General features: G+C 38.1%; 1 long non-coding RNA gene across 5 annotated transcripts in view; it reads left to right on the plus strand.

The window, feature by feature from the left end:
• LOC149116627 (uncharacterized) overlaps positions 1 to 10284 on the plus strand; it is a 55925-nt gene that overhangs the window by 17832 nt on the left and 27809 nt on the right. For 2 of the 5 annotated variants that reach the window (XR_016205422.1, XR_016205421.1), the window contains one exon: positions 5245 to 6326. The exons of 1 other annotated variant lie outside the window; for it this stretch is intronic. This is a non-coding gene — a long non-coding RNA (uncharacterized LOC149116627). Of the gene's footprint in view, positions 1 to 5214; positions 6327 to 10284 lie in introns of those variants that run through there. 2 more of the 5 variants (XR_016205420.1, XR_016205419.1) reach the window with 2 other exon arrangements.

Raw genomic sequence — 10284 nt, forward strand, 5'->3', positions numbered from 1 at the left:
GTGACCATACGAAAATCACGAAATCACAAACTACAGATTTTTATGAGCAGTATTGGTCTCACATCCAATGATTAATCAGTCTTACAATAAAATCTGTTGTTGAATGGACATCTTTTATTTTTCTTTAAATTTGTCAGATAACAGACACATATCAATGATTATGTCATCAAGAACTTTGACATAGTCAAGAAATTGTTTATCATTGAACTCCAATCCTCTCAAAAATGACTGCAAATCTGTCAATATCTTTTGGTATGTTGTGTATGCAAATTTACACAGCTCTGTTTTTCTTTTGTTTTTGAAACAAGACCAGCACCTGATATTGTCCCAAGAACGATAGGATTCAATGTTGCAGATCCTGCCACTGTCCCTGTTACTACTAATATAATATATATAATATAATATAATGTATAATATATATGATATGAATAATATAATAGAAATATATATAATATATAGAGTACAGGCAGAATAATATGGTTTTCCAAACGGTGACTTCCAGTAGAAGGATCAAAAGATACCGTGCTTCAATGTGAATTTTAGTAAGTGTAAGATGAGGCGTCATGAAGCAAACTTCTAACTGTTCCGGCTTTTAATGTGACGTTTCGGCCTTCGGCCTTCTTCAGATTGGAACAATATTTACAAGTTAAAAAATAAAACGTTAAAAATCCTAGTAAGTTTACATGTATATATATAAGATCAGAAAAATGTAAATATAATTACATAATGCTATACAACCTGAAATAATAAATTACATAACAAGCTAATGTCAACTTACAAGAACGCGCCGGGTGATAAGATTACAACAATGTATATGCGAGCGCCTTAATTACTAAGTGTATAATAGTCAGTCTAATTCTGTATTGTAACAAGCTAATGGCAACTTACAAGAATGCGCAAGTGATGAGATTACAACAATGTATCTGCGAGCGCCTTAATTACTAAGTGTATAAGTGTATAATAGTCAGTCTAATTATGTATTGTAACGAACGCGATTTTTGGATCTAAATTCCCGTCTTTTATTAAGACCATGAGGGCTGAGTGTAAATAGCTGGGAGGTCCAATAGGCCTCTCTGGTCAATAACAACTTATCAATATATGCAGCAACCCCCTGGCTAGTAATTTGTTCGATGACGATAAAATTAATTTCGGAAATTTCGTGCAAGAGGGACAGTCTATGTAACCGCATTCATGTTCTTGTTGCTTCTTGAGACCCACCAACAACTTTTTACAGCTACGACATTTGCGGCGTTGACTGCAAACACTGATGTTTTTGGAGTCAGGGGTTTTTCCCTTGTAGGATTTCGTCAGATGATTTTGAAAAGAAACATCACCATAAAACATCCGCTTACAGGATCTGCAGGGTGTAGCTGGTGGTTGATTACGACACCTGGCCTCTGTAAAGTCCTCACATCCCGTTTGTAAGCAGGAAGAACAATGATCAGGGTTGTTTTCACAGGCATGTTGACCTTCGTTATTGTAGGGTTTGAGACACCTTGCGCAGAAATAACTGTTACCAAAGAACCCAGGTAACGTAGTGATTACATTGTAGTGCTCATTATCATACAACAGTACCAATTGTTTTTCCTGAGGCTTTCCAAAAGAACTCACGCTATAACCTTGGGTAGCGTCCACAAGTGAGAGCTGATAATTGTTCAAGGACAGCGTCAATGCAAATCTAGTGAGTTCCTCGTAACCGCATTTTCCGATTTCTACATTAGCTTCTATATGCAGCTTGATTGCTTCATCTCTCTGGATAGAGACACCTCTTCTGAAGCTGTTCCATTTAGGGTGATCATCCACTCTAGCTTTAGCTGTCACAATGGCGCGGGTGCAGCATAGTTCATCTTTGTTATCAATACTGATGACAGAACCTTTCAAACGTTTGAAAGTTTCTGGATTAGAATGTCCAGGTTTCAATTTTCATTTCTGACTGCTGCCGCGAGGAGATGTACGAACATGTGTAAAAGATAATTGAAACGAATCATTCATTTCAAAGTTCTCATTTGAGTTTAACACCTGTGACATTTGCTGCAGCAGACTGTCGACACGATCGCTACCATTTAACCATTCCCCCGCCGGTAACCCTTGACAAGCATAGCTGTTGACTAAGCGATTGCTGGCTAAATTGAAGTAGACACGATCAGCGGCTGGTATCCTGTCTCTTAGAATCAAATTTTGGATTGTTCTATGTAATCCATCAGCAATTGCTGCTGCCAAGTTTTGTTGAGGTATAAATTGTCCCACCTGACGAATGTTGGAGGTGTAGTGACGCTCTCTAACGGCAATTTTTTTGCTGTGACTATCTATGTACAGGTTGAGTACAAATTTGAAGCGCCCAGGTTCTGTGGTAGCAAGACTTCCCCCCATGTGTTCTTGATTAGTGAGTTGACGTTCTGTAGCCTCGGCGACATTTGACAAAATCGTATCATTGATAGAGTCGTCAAGAATCTAAGAGAAAATATAAAATAAAATAAATAACCGGGTTCATCACACATTAAGTACACAAAATGTATTTTTGTTACAACATATTTAATTTACCTGTTGGAAATAACTGTTTTCTGGTCCATTCTCAATAGCAATAATGGCCTCCAACAATTCTTCATCGCTTATATCCTCAAAGTGGCTTGACATGGGGCGAAAATCTTATCCAGAGAAACAAAAGTTCAGTCAACAGTCCACCATCTGCAAATGATTTCTATCTAGCAAGTCCCAACTTTATTGGTGTCGTTAACTAATCATATTACAGGAAATGTCAGCACATTTCCAACATCCAATCATATTGCACAAAAACGACATCATATTTTCAACCACCAATCAAGTAACATGACGTTATTGATCTATCATAATTACATTCACACACGCAGACCACCCAAAAAGTTTACTTAGTTAATTTAATTTTCCTGTAAATGAATAACAATTACACAACTCGCATGAAAACAAATGCCTTCATTAGTCTTTTAGTGTCCGTTCAATTCGCCTTAAAAGATAATAGCCTATTCAGTTAAGCTAACAGAGTCTAATCATTCAACGTTTAAGATAATAGTACATTGTCACATTCTTGCGTTAAGTTTTCAACTCGTATGCAAATTTCGTTATCCCCGCAGCCAGTGGGGCAAATTGTTTGCATCGCGCGCTTAACTTAAATTTAGGAGTAACAGTTCCATTGTAACTTTAAGGTTTATAAAATATGATCGGACGAATGCTATAGCTTTGCTTATCCTAAATCCGTCCAGTGTTACTTGTGTTATACTGGTAGAATGTTTCCAAGTCCGTCAGTGAGCTATTCAAAATCAAAAGAACTTTTTTTCAAAAACCGTAACCGCCTTCAAATTCCAGGCCCCATATAAAGGATTACAGCGAGCTATTCAAAATCAAAAGAACTTCTTTTCAAAAACCGTAACTGCCTACAACCTCCAGGTCTGATTGAATCACATATTGATATAAAAAACACAAAGGTTCATTATCGTTTTCATTCATTATCAGTGACTATTCAAAATCAAAAGAATTTCTATTGAATGCTCATACCCTCCTTGAAATTCCAGGTTGTGATTAAATCATGTAGTGGTATTGAAAAGCACAAAGGCTTATCCTTTCCATTCAATTTCAGTGACCTAAGTCAATAATTTCTTTTTTTCTTTTTTCTTTCAAAATGATTTCTTTTCAAAGTCCTTAACTGTCTTCAAATTTCAGGTCTGATTAAATAATGTAAGTTAAAGTATGAAGTTATCTTTTCCATTCAATTTTAACGACCCATTTCAAAATAACGGTACGGATTTGTATTCACCCGACATGTACTCCAATTTCAAGTTATATTTATCACCTCTTGAGAATTGTTGTCTTGGTCCGCGTTCTCAATAGAACGGACAGCCGCCAAGAGTGGTTCATCAATCAAATTCATTGCTGGTTTTGAGGACGCTATCAAACTGAATTTTATGACGCTGCAGTTTTGATAATCGATAATCGATTTTGTGAACAATAAGTGCGCGTCTCCACGTGCTCGAGCACAAAATTAAAAGAACTGGGGAAAGCATGTTGGACCATTGACTTTTATTAATGTGGTGGCTCCTAAAAGAGCCATTTGGTTCTTACCTACATAACGTCTGTAGGATTTTAAAAGGTCGCCATACCTTGCTTTCTCTGCTTCAAGAAGACGTGATAAGCTCTGGAGAAGGGATATGCCATAATGATGCGGAATTTGTCGCCGTATGATTCCTTCCATGAGAAATAAACGCAAATCTCGTCTGTGGGATAACCCCATGGACAGACTCCGATGACTTTCTTCATTTTGAAGACGTACATGTAATAGTGGCCATGTCCCGTCTTGTAACCTTCTTCAACGATTTCATAATCGTCGCTATCGACGAAAGTTTTCCTTGCCAGAGAGGCCACAGTTGACGTTAAATTAAACGTCCGCAGGAATTTGGATGCATTGAGTTCCTTATCCAAATCCACATGCCTTTCATTGATGTGCTCAGCATGGTCGTGAGATAGGATAACGTAATCGTTTTCAAAACTGACCGCCATTTTTCCACGAGTGAGAATGAGAATATTTTTTCTCTACTATGCCTGATCTTTTATGAGCACACCCAAGTTGAGTGACATGTGCCATCTATGTTTAGCGAGCCAATCAGAATAATGCAACGCTCTGCCGAACCAATCAGATTAGTGCATTATGGCGGCATAAACGGTGAGGTAGTCTTTGAAATACTGTGCCTTTGAAAAACCCGTCCTTTGGAAAAAAAATCCGTCACTTTGAAATAAGCGTCGCACCAGCTAATATTACTTCACGCAAATCAAGTGAAATCGAGTCCAGAGTATTTTACAGTTTTCATTGCAAAAACATGGCACAACGTCAATCCCGAAGGCTACGTGGTTTGGATGCAGAAATAGTGCTGGAAACTGCCCGCAAGAAACACTGTGTATTCTGTTTGACCGATGAGAAACATTTTTTTTTTAATACAGCAAATTAGTTACTTACCTACATAATTATAATAACAACTAATATTACTAATACTAATAATATAATACAACTAATTAGTACTAATAATACTACTACAATACAACACTAAAAACACCAATATCACTAACAATAGACAGTAACCAAAAAATTCCAACAAACTATAACTAAATATTTACAAAATATAATGTAAATAACATATTAATTAGTGTTACATAGGTCAACATACAGAAAGTGAATGCATATTAACACCAATGAGAAACATGGTTTCAATATTATCCAAGGAAATGTCCTACGCTTCCCATGCTGCAAGAAGTTCGCCCACCGCAGTTGTCAAAGAGAATGGGAAAGATACTCGCCTCTGTCCCCACTGCCGAAGAAAACTAGGTGACGAACTCCCACCTGTGGAACTTAATGAACCTCGTAACAGAGAGGTTTCACCGCGACAGCGAGCAATAAACGCTCTCCAAGAAGCGATACAAGATAGGGAAGGACTCAAACAACAAATTAACGCAGTAAGTTTGACTTTTTATATATACATGTCAGTTTTAAGGTTGACTTGACTACCACATGCGTCCAGTGAGTGAGTGATAAACCGACGCTAGTTTTGTGCATGTAGCACAAAGTCAAAAGGATTCCACATACACATTGTTGCTACGTGCTTACGAATGCCAAACATTAATCGTACGATTCTTTTCTCTTCAGTTGGAATTTGGCTACCCGCTTCCTGCAGAACATGTTTGATTTCTGATGGAGAGAATCTTATATGGTCTGATCCATTCACCATTCGCTCAAATTAATGTTATGATAACATTAGCAATTTGTGACGCTGATACAGAACTTAATCGAGTCTATTTTCGCATATTTCTGGGCTATGTTTTACCTGAGGAAATTCAAAATCATTGCAGTATTTTTATAGTGTATCGCCAGCGCGACATTTATGATTACAGGTTAGAAAGCATTATATTAATGTAGTTTTTTCTTGCTTTGTTTCAGTTTCATTTTCCCTACCACATCAGTACGGATAACATTGTAACGGTTTTTAATGTTTTAGAAAGTGTCATCCAAAACATTGATAGGAATGTTTATCATGTAATTTTTTTATGTTGCGACTTGCCATGTAAATAACCTTTGGGATAACATTCGTTTTCGAATTTTGTTTACTATTTATTTCCATGGGAAGTGAATCAAATCATAGAATTGTATTCTGTTTCAACCGACATGCATTTAAATAATGAGTATGTAATTCATTCAATGGATGTTTCTTAAGCTGGGCGCATCGATTCTAACATAATTCGGGCACGTTGCTACTAGAGCTCACACATGGTAACTAGGATTTTGATAATAAACTTTGCTTTAAAATGAACAGAGTCTGATATTTGCTTTGTCAACTTTTATTGAATAATAATAACATGAGCGTCCAGTGAGTGATGTTTATCAAAAGGTATTGTTATGGGAAAGAGTTCTAATGTTTTCTTCAGCTGGACGTATCCATGGTAATAGAAGCCCCGCTCCCTTTGATGGGTGGGGAATGACGTCATTAATCTCGTTTCTGTGTTGACTGAGTGAAAAGCGTGGTGTAATGATGTCATTAATCTTGTTTCCGTGTTGACCGAGTAAAAAGCCTGGTGTAATGACGTCATTAATCTCGTTTTTGTGTTGACCGAGTAAAAAAAAGCCTGGTTTCTAACATAAACAAGTCTGGTCTAATGACGTCATTAATCTCGTTTCCATGTTGACCGAGTAAAAAGTGTGGTGTAATGATGTTATTAATCTCGTTTCTGTGTTGACCGAGTAAAAAGCCTGGTGTAATGACATCATTAATCTCGTTTCTGTGTTGACCGAGTAAAAAAAAGCCTGCTTTCTAACATAAACAAATAAATCACACAACTTTAAAGTTAACCAACTTTAATATCAATTTTTTCCCTGAAATTACAGGACGTGGAAACTGATTATTTACATGACATAAGTTTGAAACCATAACCAAAACGCGTGACACTCGGTCGTGGAACAATGGTGAATATTATCATTTAAGTGAAAACCGCAACTCGCTAACGGTTTTACAATCGTTTGTTTTAACTGTTCGCATTTGGGACAACCCAAGTTTCTAAATCGAGACAAGGAATGTTCAGTTTGTTTAACAAGTCTTTTTCAACATGACCTCCTTTGTAGGCTACCACAGTTCTTTTCCCCATCTTGTATTGGTTGTACAAGCGCAGTAAGACAATATCTGCTTGATCTTGCTCATAAGCTCTCTCTTGGTAACGGGGTTGATAAGTGAGTCCATGTATTTTATGCTTTGCAAAGCTCACTGTCTTTATCCTTGTGAGACAAGTCTTTAAGTGTTGCTGGCTGGAAAAAAGCATGGCGTCCAAAGTGTTCATTCCAAGAGTAATAACCCATTTCACACACTTGAAATTTCTTTTGCACAAAGAATCCCTCTAAGTCTATGACGAGACCAGAAGCCATGTTGTTTGAGACTGAAAATTTAATGTCTCTAGAGTTAAGTTTATGGTATTTTTTAGAACCAATCAACGTTCTTGACGTGAATTATCTAGTTTACACGGGAGACTAATGATCATGCGGTCTTCTGTTTCCAGCGAAACAATCGCAGCTCCAACGACCTTTTTTACTTTGTTCCCTGACCTTGGCCATGACGCGTAACGTATACAAGTCTTCACGAAATTCCGTTTCTTTTTTATAATAATAATAATAGATTTGTATAGCGCCATATCCATGGCTCATGGCGCTTTACAGTAAAAGATGTTATTAAAAATAAAATTTACATTAAAAATTTACATCAGTGATAAAAAATTACTAACAAATAAAATAGCTAAGCTGTAAAAATGAAAGTAAAACTAGGAATCATTAAAACCTTTAAATAAAAACTGACTAACTTAACTAAGTGACTGACTAACTAACTAGCTAAACTATCTAATCTACTAATTAACTAACTAACCAAAAGTCTAGTTATAAAATTTGTTAAAAAGATATGTCTTTATACAAGTCTTAAAATCTGATAGCGAGCCGCTCCCTCTTATATTGTTCGGAAGAGAGTTCGATAGGCTAGGTGCTACAAAAGAGAAACACCTATGACCATAGCCTATTAACTTGACAGGTGGTACTTTCAAGAGGTTTTTGGAGGAGGATCAAAGATTTCTGCTTGGTACATAAGGCTCTAGCAGTTCAGTAATGTAATTAGGGGCCTGGCGGTTGAGCGCTTTATAGGTTAAAAGTAAAATCTTATAATTGATGCGCTGGCTTATTGGAAGCCAGTGTAGCTGCTTTAAAACCGGCTTGATATGATCGTATTTCCTTGTTCTAGTAACAACGCGAGCCGCAGCATTCTGGACATTTTGTAGACGATCTATCAAAAATTTTGGTAGTCCATATAGAAGCGAGTTGGCGTTATCTAGTTTGGAAGTGATGAATGCATGTACTAACTTTTCAGTGTCTGCTAGAGATAGACAGACTCTTATCCTGCTAATGTTTCTAAGATGGAAGAAACAGGCCTTGCAGGTACTGGTAACATGCTTTTCCAGTGACATGTACTCATCAAAGATGACTCCAATGTTCTTTGCAGAAGTAGATGGCTTGATCTGTTCACCAGACACATCGACATGGTCTATTAATAGGGGTGGACGATGTCGTGCGCTCAGGATCAAAAGCTCCGTCTTTCCTCTGTTTAGTTTCAGCTTATTGCACACCATCCACGAGTCGATCTCAGAAACACATGCTTCTATTTTAGCTATAGAACCAGGTTGTTCGGCGTAGTTGGGCTTAAATGAGAGGTAGAGCTGGGTGTCATCAGCGTATAGATGGTAGTTAAGTCCGTGCCATTTGATGATGTCCCTGATGGGCGATGTGTATAACAAGTACAGGATTGGCCCTAAAACGGATCCCTGGGGAACACCGTAGCGAAGTTCTTTCATCTCTGACTTGGTTCCGTCAATCATCGCAAACTGCTTTCGGTCTTGAAGATAGGATCGAAACCATTTTAGCGCATTTCCTTTCACGCCGTAGCATTTTTCCATTTCTAGTAGCAGTTTATGGTCGACGGTATCAAACGCCGCAGACATGTCCAACAGTAGCAGGATAACGCATTTCTGATTATCTATCTCACAGAGAATGTCATTTTGCACCCTCAGAAGAGCAGTCTCCGTGCTGTGAAAGCGTTTATATGCTGACTGAAAAGATTCCTCTAGATCATTATCGCGTAGATAGTCGCTCAATTGACAAGATACTGCCTTTTCAATTATCTTAGATACAACCTTCAGATTTGAGATAGGTCTAAAGTTTGAATAATCCTCACAGTCCAGGTTGTCCTTCTTCAGTTTCGGTTTGATCATTGCTTCTCTCAGTGCAGCGGGCATAGATGCTGATTGGAGAGACATGTTAACGATGTTAGTTAACACAGGTAGAATAGTTGATTTACATTCCTTAAGAATAGAAGCCGGTATAGGGTCAAGATCACAGGATTTTTTACCGATTTTGTCCACAAAACTTTCAATCTCTCTTTCTGACATCACCCTGAACTCTGTGAATTCGGCTTGACATGGCTGTTTGTATGCTTCGCAGGACTGGGTACCAGAAGTCACTTCTTTGGATAGCTCCGTTTTTATGGATGCTATCTTCTTGTCAAAAAAGTCGGCAAAATTGTTCGTAAGCACCAACGTTGAGGGTGTGGTCGGATAGTGTCTATCTACTCTGCGGTGTAATAGCTTGTCGACTGCGTTGAAAAGTATTTTTGGATCTGATGCATTCTCTGAAATAATAGATGAATAGTATGAAGCCTTTGCGTCCCTGAGCATTTTGTTCACTACCTGGCACTGGTCGACAAACATCTGTCTGTCGACGCACAGTCTCAACGATCGCCAGCGGCGCTCCAGCCTTCGACGTTTTCTCTTGGCGTTACTAATACCCTCATGGTACATGGTGCTGATGGACGGAGAGTTATCATGCGTCGTTTTAAAGGTGCATGCCTTTGAAGTATTTCCGTCAGAGTATTTTCGTATTTTTCAGTGAGATCCATAAGATCAAAGGCGTTGGTTGTCAGAAGGTCAGATTGCTTTAGGTCGTCATTAAAACTGTCCATATTTACCGAGCGCAGTTTACGATAACTAATTTCCATTCGTTCCAGAGGTGGTTTCTTTAGGCGTAGCTTGCAGTGTACAGCAGAGTGATCGGACAGCATTGGATCGCGTATTTCAACGCTAGTAACTAGCTCGTCCTCGGCCCTAGTTATGATCAGGTCTAAGGTGTGGCCTTTCTTATGGGTGGGTCCATTTACATGCTGGACTAGACTGAGCGATTCTAAGATCTTG

The sequence above is a fragment of the Orbicella faveolata genome, unplaced genomic scaffold (genome assembly GCF_042242905.1).
Source record: "Orbicella faveolata isolate gen_17 unplaced genomic scaffold, um_ofav_v1 contig_12, whole genome shotgun sequence".
NCBI lineage: Eukaryota > Metazoa > Cnidaria > Anthozoa > Scleractinia > Merulinidae > Orbicella > Orbicella faveolata.